The sequence below is a fragment of the Pantherophis guttatus genome, chromosome 4 (genome assembly GCF_059756535.1).
Source record: "Pantherophis guttatus breed Tessera chromosome 4, ASM5975653v1, whole genome shotgun sequence".
Taxonomy (NCBI): domain Eukaryota; kingdom Metazoa; phylum Chordata; class Lepidosauria; order Squamata; family Colubridae; genus Pantherophis; species Pantherophis guttatus.
In genome coordinates, this window is record NC_142066.1 from 151,962,429 (window position 1) to 151,978,108 (window position 15,680).

Genomic DNA, 15,680 nt, shown 5'->3' on the forward strand with positions numbered 1-15,680 from the left:
AGTACAGGTAGTCCTCGACTTAACAACAGTTCATTTAGTGACCGTTCGAAATCACGGCACTGAAAAAAGGAGACCATTTTTCACACTTACGACCGTTGCAACATCCCCATGGTCTTGCGATTTCCATTCGGATGCTTGGCAACGGGTTCCTATTTATGACGGCCGCCCTGTCCCGGGGTCATCGGATTCTGCTTTGCGATTTTCTAACAAGCAAAGTCAACGGGGAAACCAACCGTATTACTAACTTAATTGCAAGGATTCAGTTAACCAACGGGGCAATTAAAGGCATTAAATGGGGCAAAACAAATTTCTCACTTAGCAACATAAATTTTGGGCTCAGTGTGGTCATAAATCAAGGACTACATGCCTGGCCGTTGTTTTGCTTTTGAGAAGATCTATTGAGTATCTGCAGTTTTCCCTTTCCATTCTTTTATCGTTCATTGATTTATTAAATGGATATCCTGCCCTTTGAGCCGGAGCTCTGGTTGGCAGGTTGTTTCTTCTAGTACAACAATCCTGTGAGGTAGTTTGGCCTGAGGGAGAAAGGAAGATCAAGGAGCTGTCCCGAAGTAACCCGGGGAGCTTCTGAGGCTGATGGTAGGACTTGAACACAGGTTCTCTCTGATGCTGGCCCAAACCTCGACAGCCCATGAGTGTGGAAACAGTGGTGTTGTGTAATCCTAGACTCACACTTTTGGTCTCTGCCACACTTCCAATTGTGCATGCAGGAAGACCGGTATTCTAGTATTTCCAGCTGAAGTTTATTGTGTGTGGGAATGCACCAAGTTCCTATATCTAGCTACGCTTTATTATTATTTTTTTTAAAAAAATCTGCCTATCAGGTTGAGCAACTTACTTCACTTTGTAATCAAACACCCAACGGCTTCGGCCTCAAACTTCAGGGGGGCAATTTAACGAGGCTTTTTTTTCCCCTGGATCAGAAACGGGAGCTTTGTAGCACACCTAGTCTGCAGTGTAGACATTTTCCTGGCTTATGCAGTGAATCTCTTGGGGAGAAGGGGACACGCTCTCGTTGTGAGCCTGAGGTGAGTTAATGCATCAGATCAGCTCTGCTTTCCTCCACCGTGACTAGAATCTGATTGGCAGGATCTAAACAAGGAAACCAACCTCTCTGCCCTCAATAAATCAATCCCTTGTGAGGCAGGTATTGTTGCATCTTTTACAAATTCCGATTGCACAAAGTGCCACGGAGTGCTGTGGGGTTGGTTCCTGCCCTGTTACCTTCCCTCACCTATCCTGGGAAAATAGGACAAATTGTTTTCTTCCTGTCCTCAGCTCACCCTGGGAAGTCACTTCCCCCAGCCCCCCCCCTCCCTTGAATTCTGCAATGTGGAAATGCATATTTGGCAATCAACTTTATGGCTTCCTGGAAATTTAACTGGTTTTTTTTTGCGGGGCCTTCCGTGAGCCTGCAGCTAAATCACTGTTTCTTCTTGAAACTGTGTGATACACTATGCCTATTTGTCAAATATGCTTATTAGTTGTTTAGATTTAGACCTTCCTTATTACTTTTATAGATAACTCAAGATGGTGAATATATTTAATCACCTTTCCTCCTTCTATTTTTCACAACAACCCTGTGAGGTAGATTGGGCTAAGAGAGAGAGAAAGAGAGAGAGAGAGACTGGCCCAAAGTCACCCAACTAAATTTAATGCCTAAGGTGGGACTAGAACTCACCGTCTCCAGGTGATTGGCCCAAAATTACCCAGCTGGCTTTAATGCCTAAAGCAGGACTAGAACTCACAAGTCTCCTGGTTTCTAGCTGGGTGCCTAAATCAAACTTTGACTCAGACTTTGGGTACCTAAAACATATTAATTGATATCTTAAAAATCAGGATATCATTAAGATGTCTTCTGGGTTAGAAGCTAAAATAAATGGGGTTGTCTATGTTACAGATGAGTTTAAACTAAGATTTAAATCCCTTCTTAGTCACGGAATTGCCGCATGGTAATGTAGGATAAAGCTACTTTTACAACCTCTGTTCTCCCTCTGGGCAAAATGGGCCTCAGACAACTGATCTGAAAGCACTGTTGAAGTGTTAGATTAATAAATTGGAAAAGTTGTAGCCGAGTGATGAAATGCAGACTTCTACGAAAAGGCCCCCAGGTACATGCCACACCTGAGCCTAGCAAGTGTTCAAAGAAGCACCAAGTTTGAAATTGTGGTTTGCTTCTGCTTAGGGATGTTACAGGTTAGGGTCAAAAAAGTCAAGATGGCAGGCTAAATGATATATTGATTTATTTAAGTGGTCGACTTTAATTAATTTTAAATTAAATTACAATTAAAGTTGTACCAGACTTAAAGCACCACTTGCTTTTTTTGCATGCACCAACTTGTTTAACGACCCTATCAACAAGTTAATACAAAGAATTAAATGCTGGATTTTTAGGGCTTTGAAAACTTTAAAATACTATGAGAGGTGTTTGTGGCACCACTCTGTTTAAAAGAGTTTTTTCCCCCGAAACATTGGGGGAAAAAAATCATCTGAATTCTCAAAATCAGTTGAAACATGGAGGTTATAATACTGCCAGCTTTAAAAAAAAAAACTTTCTTCACTTCTGTTAATGAGTAAACTTTTTGGTAGCAATGATTGATCATTACTCTGGGAAGTTATCAGATCAGAGTAAAATGCTAAGTTTGAAAATACAGCAGCTTCTTGCAAACTGTGTAATGCAAAGGAATGTTTCATATAGAGGCAGTTGGATTCCACCAATTTTCCAGATTTTTCGAAGTATACAAACTCCATCTTTGCAGCCTTAAATAAAATGGGTACATTCTGCTTCCGATGATTTCAGATTCCTTCCTCTCTCCCTCCCTAACTTCCTAACTTCCTCCCTCCTTCCTTTTTCCCTTTCTCCCTTCCTCCCACCCTCCCTGCTTTCCTCTCCACTTCCTCTTTCCTCACTCCCTACCTACCCCTCCTCTTCCTTCCTTCCTTCCTTCCTTCCTTCCTTCCTTCCTTCCTTCCTTCCCTCCTTCCCTTCCCTCTCCTCCCTTCCACCCTCCCTCCCTCCTCCTCTTCCCTTCCTTCTTCCTTTCAACTTCCTTCACCGCACCTCCACTTCCTTTCTTCCACTTTCCTCTCTCCCTACCTCCCGCTTCTTCCTTCCTCCTCCCTTTCTCCCTCCCCGTCCTCTTCCTCCTTTCTTCCACCCTCCCTCCCCATCCCTTACTACCTTTTTACTCATTCTCTCTCCCTGCCCCTTCCTTCCTTCCCCCTCCCTCCCTTTCCCTCCCAACTTTTTCTTCCTCCCTCCCTTCATTTTCCACCTTCCTTCCTTTCCTTCCGTCTTTCTTCTTCCCTCTCTCCTTCCCCTTCCTCTTTCTCCATCCCTTTCCCCATTCCCCTCTTCCTTCCTCTTTCATTCTTTCTTCCCCCTTTCCCTTCCCCCTCCCTTCTTTCCGTTCTTTCTCACTCTCTGTCTCTCCCTCACCCTCTTCTTCCTTCCTCCTTTCCCTTCCTCTTGCACCCTCCCTCCTTTCCTCCCCCTCTCTTCCCTCCTTCCTTACTTCCTTTCACCCTGTCTCACTCCTCCTCCTCTTCCTTTCTCCCTTCCTCTTCCCTTCCTCCTCCCTCTCTCCCCTCCCTCCCTTCCTCTCACTCGCTCCCTCATTCTCTCTCCTTCCTTTCCCCTTCCCTTCCTTCCTTCTTCCATCCTTCCTCCCTCTCTCTCTGTCTCCATCCTTTCCCCTCCCCATTCTCCCTTCCTGCCCTCCCTCCCTTCCTCTTTCTCCCTCCCTCCCTCCCTCCCGCCTTCTTTCTTTTCTCTCTGTCTCCCCTTCCTCCCTCTTCACTTCCTTCCTCCCTTCCAGAATTTTCCAGCTGGCATGGAATTCTGGGAGTTGAAGTCCACCCATCTTAAAGTTGCTGAGATTGAAAACACTGGTCTTAACTGTTTTCCAGAATACAATGCAGTGCACCTCATTTGTTGAGACAGGTCAAGATCATTCTTAGGCAAGTAGTTTCATGTGTTAATTTATGTGTGGGAACATATTTTCAACTATTTGTTTAAGTCGAATTGCAAAGCGGGGATGCAAAAGCAGGGGTGAAAAATCTGTATTTGGATAAAGGCCTTCATGTTGCAAGAACAGTTTGTTTGGCCAGCTGTCAGGTTGCACAATCGGAGCAAACTAGGAATTCTGTAATGCTTTAAAATATTTGCCCATCGACCAAATCTCCCCAACGTGGATAGCACATTTAGCCCTTCACCCCCATCCACCCCCACCCAGAGAAAGGTTTGGAGATGATACGTAAGATCATCTCTTCTCCTAGGTGTTTCAGCTGCCCAGTTAATGCAGGCAGGGCGGGTCCCATCACCCAAGCAATGTCTACCTTTATATGGAGAACTCAAACCTTGAGAGCTTTGACATAGGAAGTACATGCTTTACCCTGAACTCACCACGCCTCCTTCCATGTCCTGAAGACCTCAAGCTGCTAGCATACTGCTTTTTCCCTTCTTCTTTCTTCAGTATAGAAAAATGCTTATAAATGTCTTACAAAATATATCCCTTGGTCTGTTCCTCCTTTAACGCCAAAGAGGCTGCCCTGCCAGCTGTACATAAATGCCTGTTTTGAATGGAAAAGTCATGTGAAAACTGGCCTCAAATATGGCCTGGGGGCACTGCTGCTACACGCTAATGAATAATGTATTGCTTTCCATCCAGAGTTGTATTGTTAATTTCCTTTGTTTAATAGCCCCATTGATTACATTGAAGGCTGATGTTTCAGCGAGCGCTTAGTGGTCCCCCTGCTGGTAAGTGTTTGCAAACACATCTTCAACAGCGCTAAAACCCAATGACCTTTGGACTATTCGAACACACTCCTTGTTGGTTTTGGATCAGATTTTGAAGTAGAGCTGTAAAAGATTGTACGAAATAGAGAGAGAGAGAGAGAGAGAAAGAGACAGCTGTAGGAAGTAGTAGAGAAGTCAAGGAATGGGGGGTTTGGGGGTGCAGGAGAAAGAAAGCTAAAGTCCCATCCCTTTCGCGCGGATTGACATAGCAGGAATTACTCTGCGTTTTCGTTTATGGCCAACCGTAAACCCGCCCCTGCTGGAGTTTTGCCCTGCAGCTTCCCATGTTTGCAAAGTTGCATTTACACAGCGGTGAGAAATCATACCGACATTCTTCGGTTGGATTTATCACCCCTGTCACTTAGGAAAGTGAGATTTGGGATTGTTTTTTTTTTTTGTTTTTTTTTTTTAAGATCCCTCCAGATTTTTAAAGAGGGTGCACATTGGGCGGGGGAGGGGAGGGGTGGGGGTGGGGCAGCTTACAAACCAACTGCTAGGGCGTCTAGCTCTCTTTGTAAAAGGAACAAAAAGGGTGCGTGGTTCGGGGTGAGGGTGTGTGGGAAACGTAGCTAAACACCTGGTGCCCCAATGCAGGGTAATATGCATTTGTATTAAATGGCGGTTCTTTGCTGTTAGCTATCCATTGCCCTATGACCCATTCAGTCCTCCTGCCTTCTTTTGAGGAAGGCAGTTGTGTATGGAGAGGAATTGAGGGTGGGGGGGGGAAAGGGGGAGAAAGTTGTGCGGTGAAAATAGCTGAGGGGTGTGTATGTGTGTGTGTGGACGCACGCGTGTGTGTGCATGCAATTGACTATAGTAACAGAGGAACAGAAGAATGTTATTTAAATTTCAAATTGGCTTGGGAGTTTTCAGAGCTGCCATGTCAATAGAACCGTCCCATGAAAGGGGTTTATAAGAAACCTCTTTTGTGTGTTCTCGCCTGCTGGTGGCTGCGCAGCCTGCCGAAATGAAAACAACCCGACTTGTCAGCCGAGGGAAAGTTAGCAAACTCTTCTCACAACGTCATTTCTTAGAATTTTGCTCCTTTCCTCCAGGGAAAGAATTTGGCACATTCTCCAAAAGTTTTCATTTAATAAAAACTGCCTTCCGTGCTTTAAAAAAAATATATTTTTTTTTAAATGGAATAAAATGGTAAGCAGTTGGTAACTTTTTTTTTTTTTAAAAAAATGGGGTTAATAGTTTAGCCGGCTGTTTGGTTTGAAGGTGGAAATTTGGTCTGCAAACATTTGGTTACTATATGCGGGGGGTGGGGGTGGGGAGAGTGTGGAGGAAACAATGGTGGACATTGAAAATATTTGGAGGAAGTATGGTAACATTCAGGATATCTTCTTTAGATTCTGTTTTTTCGCTTCCCAAAAGTAATCATTTCTCTAATCTTAGAGTAGGTAAAATGGACGCTCTTAATTTTGAAAAGCTGTATCTTGGATGGGATGTTATTATATGCAAATGAACAAGATATAAGAGCTTTGTGTGTGGGTGCAGGGCAGTAGTTTTCAAACTAGGCAACTTGAAGATATGTGGACTTCAACTCCCAGAATTCCCCAGCTAGCCAAGTTGACTGGGGAATTCAAGAGTGTTGAAGTCCATCCTCATAAAGTTGCCAGGTTTGAAGAGTATCGGGGAGATAATCTTGAGAAAAATAGGCAAAAACCATTACAGAACCATTTTATCCAGTGGTTAAGGTGCTAGACTAAAAACCAAGAGGCCACGAATTAATTATATTAAGATAGGGAATGAAATTAGGACGGACATGTTAAGATGGGAGGAATTAAAACTGTCACTGTTGGGGAGAATTTCTGTGATAAAAATGTATATCTTACCCAGAAAGATGTGTTTTTCTCTCTCTCCAGATAATACCTGTTCTGACCAAGTGATGTACCCTTTAAAGCAGGGGTCTCCAAACTTGGCAACTTTAAGACGTGTGGACTTCAACTCCTAGAATTCCTCAGGCAGCAAAGCAGAGCTGGCTGAGGAATTCTGGGAGTTTAAACAATGGCAAAAAGGATACAGGTAGTCCTCGACTTACGAACGTTCCTTTAGCGATCGTTCAAAGTTACAAACACACTGAAAAAAGTGACCTTACAACCACTTCTTGCATTTAATGACCATCGCAGCATCCCCACGTTCACCTGATCAAAAGCCAGGCACTTGGCCACTGATGTTTTTGGCCGTTGTAGTGTCCTGCGTCACGTGATCCCCATTTGCAACCTTCCCAGACAGCTTCCAACCAGCTTAAAGTTAATGGAGGGAGCTGGATTCGCTTAATGACAGTCTTTTCTACCTTCACTGCATTCCCAAATAGGGCAGATATGCAGCAGCTAATTATTGATAGATACTGTTCATAAGCTGAACAGGTAAAGACAACTCAAGCATCTAGATGTGCCCCATAGGTCTACTGGGGATAGGTAGAGTGATCTAGCCCCCCACCCAATTAGTTCTCTCCAATGCAGCACCTCCAAAAGTCAGTGGATCTCAAACTTCGTTGTACACTGATCCCATAAAATGATACAACCACTGGGAGATACCTACCACCTTCTCATAGTCACATAAGGACTCTTCTCTGTTTAGATTACCTAGATCTCCTGCAGGGATCCAGCACTAGTCTGCAGGTCGGGTTTGAAGTGTAGATTGGTGTCAGAGATTGGTAGCCTTGAAGCTCCTGCTCTTGAGCACCATCTAATGCAGTGTTTCTCAACCTTGTTAGCTTGAAGATGGGTGGAGTTCAACTCCCAGAATCCCCCAGCCAGCACTGCTGGCTTGGGGAATCTGGGAGTTGAACTCCACCCATCTTCAAGCTACCAAGGTTGAGAAACACTGATCTAATGCAACCTGACCAGATCCTTCTGGTCTTGCTTCTCTCTCTTCCAAGGGTAGCTTTTTCAAAGAATGATCCTGCTGGATCTTGATGCTGACCTCTGTGTGTCATCTCAAGAAGCGCCAGCACAGAACATTTGGGCTTCAACAAGGCTTGTCCTACTTGATGTCCCTAGAAAAAACTCAGGAAGGCTCGTTTTTGGAATAAAGGTACAGTAGGCTGAGCAGGACCCTGAAGGCTATCGGAGGGGAACCCAAGCCTATCTAGACAGAACAGGAATTCTCAATAATTCTAGGAATTCAAAGGACCTCAAAGCTTGAGAACCACTTTCTTATAGAGATGCTACATTGGAAAGGACCCAAAGGAAGACTTCAGATCACAGTTAGTTAGTCCCAAGTAGATTTGTGGGCCACATTTTTATTTATTTTATTTTATTTATTTATTTTATTAAATTTGTATACCGCCCTTCTCCTGAAGGACTCAGGGCAGTGAACAGCCAGAAGATAAAACACAGAGATACAAAATTTAAAATAGAATAAAACGAATTAAATAATTTGGCTGAATTTTAAAATACCCCATAACAAATTAAAATTAGTATTTAAAATTTAAAATTTAAATTTAAAAAAGGAGAAGATTTAGGCCAGGCCAGCTTGTTGAAATAAAAACATTTTAAGCGAGCGACGGAAGGTGCGCCGATCCGGGATCCTCCGTATCTCCGGGGGGAGCTCGTTCCAGATCGTAGGTGCCCCCACAGAGAAGGCTCTCCCCCTAGGGGCCGCCAGTCGACATTGTTTGGCCGACGGCACCCGGAGGAGCCCCTCTCTATGGGAGCGTACTGGCCGGTGGGAGGCTATTGGTGGTAGCAGGCGGTCCCGTAGATAACCAGGTCCTAAGCCATGGAGCGCTTTAAAGGTGGTAACCAAAACCTTGAAGCGCACTTGGAAGACCACCGGAAGCCAGTGCAGCTCACGCAGGAGAGGTGTTACATGGGAGCTCCACGTTGCTCCCATAAGCACATTGGCCTGCTTATGCATAAGATCAGTCAGTCATTGGCCGCTTCAAATCCACCAACGGCTGTGATGAGTTTTATATGCATCAGAAGTGCATTAATTTAGGACGGGCATGGAAAAGTCTCTTATCAATGACAGTTGGCAGTAGTTGGCTTCTATGACAGCCATGGACCTGACCCAGTTAATTCATGGCCCTACTCACACAGGAGGACACACTCTGGACTTGGTTTTTGTCTCTGGTCAATGGTTGAATGGTCTAGATACAGGGGATATAGTCATCGAACCCTTGTCATGGTCAGACCATTCTCTCCTTAGACTTGACTTCCTGACCGCTACACCCCGTCGCAGGGAGGCGGAACTGACTAGGTGGTTCCACCCCAGGCGCCTGATGGATCCTGATAGGTTCCAAATGGAGCTTGGGCCATTCCCTGAGACTCTGGCTCACGACTCGACGGAAGACCTGGTGGCCGCCTGGGATAGGGCGGCCGCTGGTGCTTTCAATCGGGTCGTGCCTTTGCGGCCTCTGACACGGCGCCGAATCGGCCCAGCTCCTTGGTTCTCCGAGGAGCTGAGGGAGATGAAGCGCCGGAAAAGACGCCTAGAGAGTAGTTGGAGGGCTAGTCGTTCTGGATCTGACCGAGCACTAGTGAGGTCTTATATCAAGACCTACTTAGTGGCGATAAAAGCGGCAAAGTGTAACTACTTTTCCGCTCTTATCGCGTCGGCAGATAATCACCCAGCTGCCCTGTTTAGGGTGACCCGCTCCCTTCTCCACCTGGGAGCGCGGGAAGACCCCTTGCAAGGGCATGCTGAGGATTTTGCGCATTATGTGCACGATAAAATCGCTCAAATTCGGGACGGCCTGGACTCTGACTGGGTGGGTTCAAGTGGGGTGTCTGAGGCGGGTCTTGAGAATGTTATCTGGGAGGAGTTTGATCCTGTATGTATTTTAATTTTGGCTGTTCACCGCCCTGAGTCCTTCGGGAGAAGTGTGGTATACAAATTTAATAAACCTAAACCTAATAAACCTAAACCTAGAGCTGGGAAGCCTGCATGGTGCTTTTAAGTTTTGTTCATTCTTGGCTATACCTTGCAGGTGCCCCACAGTTCTAAAAATAAGACTTTTAATTTAAATATGGCCACCCAACAAGAAGGAGAGATGGAGAGGTCATCTTCTAGATGTTGCACTTAAATTCTGCAGCTCTCCTTCCTTTCCTCCCACAACTATCGGCGATGAATCACTCGCTCACCTTTATCTCGGAAGGAAGTCAGATCTTATTTTAAAAAGGAATTAATGCTACTTCTTATCACTTATGCTTTCTTAGTGGGTGCATAAATCTAAAAAGTCTTTGAGGAGCAACTTCAGGACTATAAATCTGTGTTCCACTTGCTGAAAACATTTCAGGCTTCTTTGTGCTTCCAAGCACAGTGGGCTATGCTCTAATAAGCATATATTTTTAGTTTGTTTCTTCATATTTTCTTTCGTTTAGTTCTTCCTTTTAATTACACAGCCAGTTTGGTGTATACGCCCCAGGGTAGAAGCCTGGAGACTGTGAATTCTAGTGCTGCCTTAGGCATCAAAGCTGGCTGGGTGATTTTGGCCCAATCTACCAGGAGACTGTGAATTCGAATCCCTCCTTAAACATGATCTTGAGTTAGTTATAAGAATAATAAAGGTGGAATAAAAATCAATCAATAAATTGTAAGGTGCCCATCCAGTCATTCTTCTTTTTAGAACGGAATAAGCAAGCGCTGTTTTTTTACCTAGACAGGTGCTTGTACATACAGCGCAAGAGCTAATTAAATCATATCTGCAGCTTGGAAGCTAATTAAGCCTTTATTCCCTATTATAACAAATAATTACAGCACACAATAGGAAACAGCTCGTATGCACCATCACCCTTTGGTAGGGCTAACTCCTTGAAGAAAATGTGTGGAGAGGGAGCCTGAATTACCAAATAGACACTTTCTGTGTTGAATAAGCAACCTTACAAGTTATGGCCAGAGTTTCTGAATAACGCAGGGAAGACCAACCTTTTAAGCTAAATAAAGCAACATCTTGTGGCCTTTATAAATCACGGGAAGTAAATTCTGCTTATTCTGCATGATTCTTCCAGGGAATAGAGGATAAACAATTTAACATGAATTACAAAGCAGCACATTTAAGATTCATTAGAGAGCCAGGCTTTGTGTACCACGATTTAAACAGTGGTTTGTTGAAAGTGCAAACTGAATTATAAATCATGGTACAGGTAGTCCTCGAGTTACGGCCATAATGGAGCCTGCCCATTTATTGCCCGTAAGCCGTAATGGTGATAAAACAAGTTGGTTGCAGCCCAGTTTGACAACATTTTTGCAGCAGTTGTTAAGTGTATTCATTGTTCACTATGGCACGGTTTTGCCAAAAACAGTAAGTGGCGGATTTTTTGGAAACTGCCATAAAGCAAGGTCACATGACAGTAGGACAAACTGGCTGTTCATGCGGCCATATTGCTGAGCACCAGAGGTGCAGTCTTTTGACCATAGGAGTGGGGAGTGACCATCAGAGCTTTGAAGTCCTAAGTCCCCTCTTTCAGGTAGAGCATAACTTCACCCAGTCACTAAGTGAGCAGTTGCAAATCGAGGATTAGGCATATACATTCTACCACACAATGTAAGCTAAGGCGAAACAAGTCAATTTCAGCTTAGCATAAACCCAGTTAAACATTTTTGGAGAGTACGACAAGCAAGTTGCATGCTGGAAAATTATGTAATACTGTCTCAGTGGAGATTGAAAAAGGAAAAAAAAATACATACCGTGTTTCCCTGAAAATAAGACCCTGTCTTATATTATTTTAAACCCTGAAATAAGCGCTTGGCCTTATTGCCATGCATTCAAAAACCCCGATTGGGCTTATTATCAGGGGATGTCTTATTTTGGGGGAAACAGGGTATTTTAAACTCAGTGTGTTCAGATAGAAGTCTGAAAGGCTTCTCTTTCCACTTGTTTTTACTTTGATATTCAGGGAGATTTATTTATTCACCCATGTAGGGGAGTTTTATCAGCATTCTGAATAAAGCTGACGGCTTAAGAAGCAGAGCCCTGCCTGTTGGATGGATTTATATGTTCAATCTTTGTATCGCCTTTCCACTCTGGGACTAGCAGAAGATCTTTATTGCTCATGATTATTTAATGCAGGTATATGCTATTCATCTTACAAAAATAACTCGGACATTTACAAAATTAGGATAAACATTGCCCGATCAGAAATAAAAACCAGGGCTATAGAACAGGATCTGGGGGATGTAATCCTGTCATGCAAGGGGGCCACCACTGAGAGAGCCTCGTCTGTTCTGCCCCAGCTCCGGTTTTCCGAGGATATTGACACACCCCAATATCCTAATAAGGACCAACTGTCCTTATCAAATTTATTAAGTAGCAAGAATAAACAAGACCGGCAAAGGTTGGCAATCAGCCCAGAAAACAAGATATGATAAACCAAAATACTCTGATAATAAATACGAGTTGTTTCCAGCAAGAACGCACTAGCTGCGTGCGACTTAAATAGGCTAAGGGAGTGGCCAATTATCCTCAAGCCCTACTCTTGAATAGACCTCCTCCTCCTGAGTAGCCTTTTGGTAGCCCTGCGTGCTCGAGCATTGAGTGGAGAGGCTCCTCCACTCAACCTCTGGAGGTTCTGAGGCTCTGGCGGAGTTTCTGCCTCTAGCACCACATCCTCTTTAGCCTCCTCACTGTCTGACGCGAGCGCCAGCTGCGCCGGCTGCTGGCGCGACACCACACCAGCCTCCTCTTCATCGGGATCAGCCACGATCCGCGCAGGCCGTTGGCGGGCCACAACATCGTCCTGCATGACTTCTTCCTGGACTTTTTGGGCTAGTAGTGTCATAAAGTGACTTTTCTCTAGTCCATATACATAGTCATGCCATCAAAAGTTTAGCAAACTGGACGGTGGGGTCCTCTTGGGCCAGGAATGCCAAGCCAGGAATGCAAAACAGTGTTTCTCAACTTTGGCAACTTTAAGGCAGGTGGACTTCAATTCCCTTGCCCAAATCTCACTCCCCCTCCCTCCCACCCCCGCCCTCCCCCCTCTTTAATGGGCAGCATCCTTGGTGGACGATGGGCTGCCGGATTCCCAAGGAAGCATCCTTTATGCTATCTGCACCGCCAGCCGATAATAACAAGTGTGTTTCTGCGTGAGTTAAATCTGTGGTTTTGTGGTTGAACTGAAGCTGGTTTCTTGCCAGCTGCTATAAATAGCATTGTGTACGGAGAAAGAAGTTTTTTGAGCGAGGGTAAGTGGGAGAAAAGGAAAATCCTTCTACTTTCCAGCTGGCTGCTTGCCAAACAGACAGCTGCCTCTGCGAATGAATGCATGGAGGTAGCGTGGGAAGGAGGGAGGAAGACTGTCTTCCTTTGGCTCCTTAGATAACTTCAAAGGTTCCCGGGGTTTTGGGTGATTTGCCTCCCCTTCTTTTCATAATGAAGGTTTGAACATAATAACTACAATTTGTTAGGCACACCCGGGTGGCCAGAAAAATGAAGAAGGGAAGAAATTCAGGGCTACTTATCTCAGGGCTGCAAAAAACACAGGCCAACACTAGGTGTCAGTAAAGACGTGCCTTTTCTGCATCACTTTGCTTCCCTCTAGTGTTGACTAAATTTTTTGCAGCATACACAGCTGGAAACCATAGAGGAGTCAGAAAGCAAGGCAGCTGTATGGCTGTTTATTTTATTTTATTATTTTATTTATTTATAATATATAAATAAATATAAATATTATTATTATATATATATATATTATAATATATATATATATATATATATATAATAATATATATATGTGTGTGTGTATGTGCATATATATATATATATATATATATATTATAATATATATATATTAACTGTACACACACACACATATATATATATTTCCCAACATTCTCATGGTGATTCTGGGTAGCTTGTGCAGAAACAAAACCTGCATTTTATTTACATTTAATTTAAAAAAAGTAAATAAATAAAACCCCCAATTAACCTTCCCCTCCTTTCCCGCAACCCGGCAATAATATTAAAACCAACAAATATTATCTTCTATTGGTAGGAAATCTAAATTCTGAGGTGGGTCTCATTTATCTAGGAAAAAAACACTGCCCTTCTGTCTGATCGTCCCAATACTAGAGTATTTATTTCCCTGGCCAAATGTTATCACTTTCTGTGAAGTTCAGAGCCAATAAAACAGCTCCTCTATCCTTTCCATATTTGGGGGCTCTTAAGAGGCGTGAGAAACCTGACCCGCTCCTCCTCTAATTCAAATTTTCTTGCAGGTTGCAGAGTTTGAGATGAGCTACTCATGCAAGCAGTACACAGGGCAATATATATGGTAATCAATGGATAATTAGTTATTAAGGGTGGTTCTCTGTAATAGAGGAATAATGTATAGAGGCAACGTTGCAACACCTTTTTAATGTCCATAAAGATCTTGCCAACCCTCTCCTCTATTTCAAAATCCTCCTTTTGATCATTGGATCTTATTTTAATTTTTTTTTTCTTAAAATAAATTAACCGGCTTCTGACAGTTTAGGTACAAAATGTGTGAAACACGAACCTTCGGAGGGTTCTTTTCAACCAGTTGAATGGCTGATCTTCCTTTGATCTTGCCAATAATGAAAGTGCTGCTGGGGAGGGGGAAAACCCCCCTCAGTTTTCCTGTTTGGATATTGCTGGTGGGCAGTCAAGTATTTTCCTCCAAGCCAAGAATAAATACATCAATTCAAAAAAATAAAACAGGCAGGGTGTGAAAGCCACTTTATCTCAATCCCTTTCAATATTTTCTTGCTTGGTCTCTAGGGCAGGTCTGTACATATTTTGATTGGGGGTGGGGAGCTCTTGCAGTTGTACTGGTTAAAAAAAAAGTGGTGTTTTGGGGTGTGTGGAACTCTGCTCTTCCCTTGCAAACAAGGAAAACAGGCTGAGATGGGCCCTGTTTTCTCTAGGGAATTGTGGTGGTGGGTCTAGCAAGGCGACCTTGCCTGGAAGTGGGTTGAGGTCAGCTGTTTCAGGAATGGAAACTCCATCTCCAACAATCTGCAGGGGTGAAAGGGCACTGGAACCTCCGTTCGAGGTGGGGGAGAGGTCGTGGCTCCCTGGCTATAGTTCAGAGATGAGAGCAGGGCTGCCAGAAGAAGGGTGTGGGAATACGAGAGGCCACATGGCCTGCCCTTCTCAGGCCAAAGTCAAAGAGGGAGATCCGGGACAAGGATAAATGAACCAAAGCACAAAAGTTCAAATGTGAGCAAGAGATGATGGTGGAAAGCTAATAAGAGAAAAATAATTGGAATGGAGAAATGACAATTCGGAGGGAGGAAGGAAGGGGGGAAAAAAAGAAGGAATGGAGGACGGAGGGAGGAAGGAAGGAATGGAAGAGGAAGACAGGAAGAAGAATGGAAGGAAGGAAATGAAGGAGGGGGAAGAAAGGAAGGGAAGAGGGAGGGAGGAGGGAGCAGGAAGCAGTAACAGAAATGAGGGAGGGGGAAGGAAGAAAGGAAGGAAATTAGGGAAAAGGGAGGAAGGAAATAAGCAAGGGATAGGAAGGAAATAGTGGAAGGAAGGAAACGAGGAAAGGAAGGGAGGAAGGAAGAAAAAGGAAAGAGAAATAAGGAGAAAGGAAAGAAGGAAGAACGTTTGCTTATAACTTTTTTATTTTTGAAGACGTTCTCAAATCACTTTTTGAGACTAGGTGGTGATGGGGGTTAAAAAACCGGGGAGGCAGCAGATCAAGGGGAAAGTTGGTAAGAAAGAGGGAGGCCCATTGCGTCTTCTATCTGAGACCAAACTTGGTATCAAGCTTCCACTTCCTTAGAGGTATTGATTACAGTGGCCCTTTAATCTGGAGCACTGGGTTATTTTTCCAACTTTACAGGTGAAGTGCGGCCGTATAACTGGGGCAGTCAAGGCAGACGTAAGCAGGGTTGTGCCATTGCAACACAAACCTGGCCCCTTTTATGCATGAATCCTGAA

At 44.0% G+C, this 15,680-nt stretch overlaps 1 protein-coding gene across 10 annotated transcripts in view; it reads left to right on the top strand.

Annotated features, from left to right (window-relative positions):
- ACVR2B (activin A receptor type 2B) overlaps positions 1–15,680 on the top strand; it is an 85,592-nt gene that overhangs the window by 25,966 nt on the left and 43,946 nt on the right. The window lies entirely within an intron of this gene.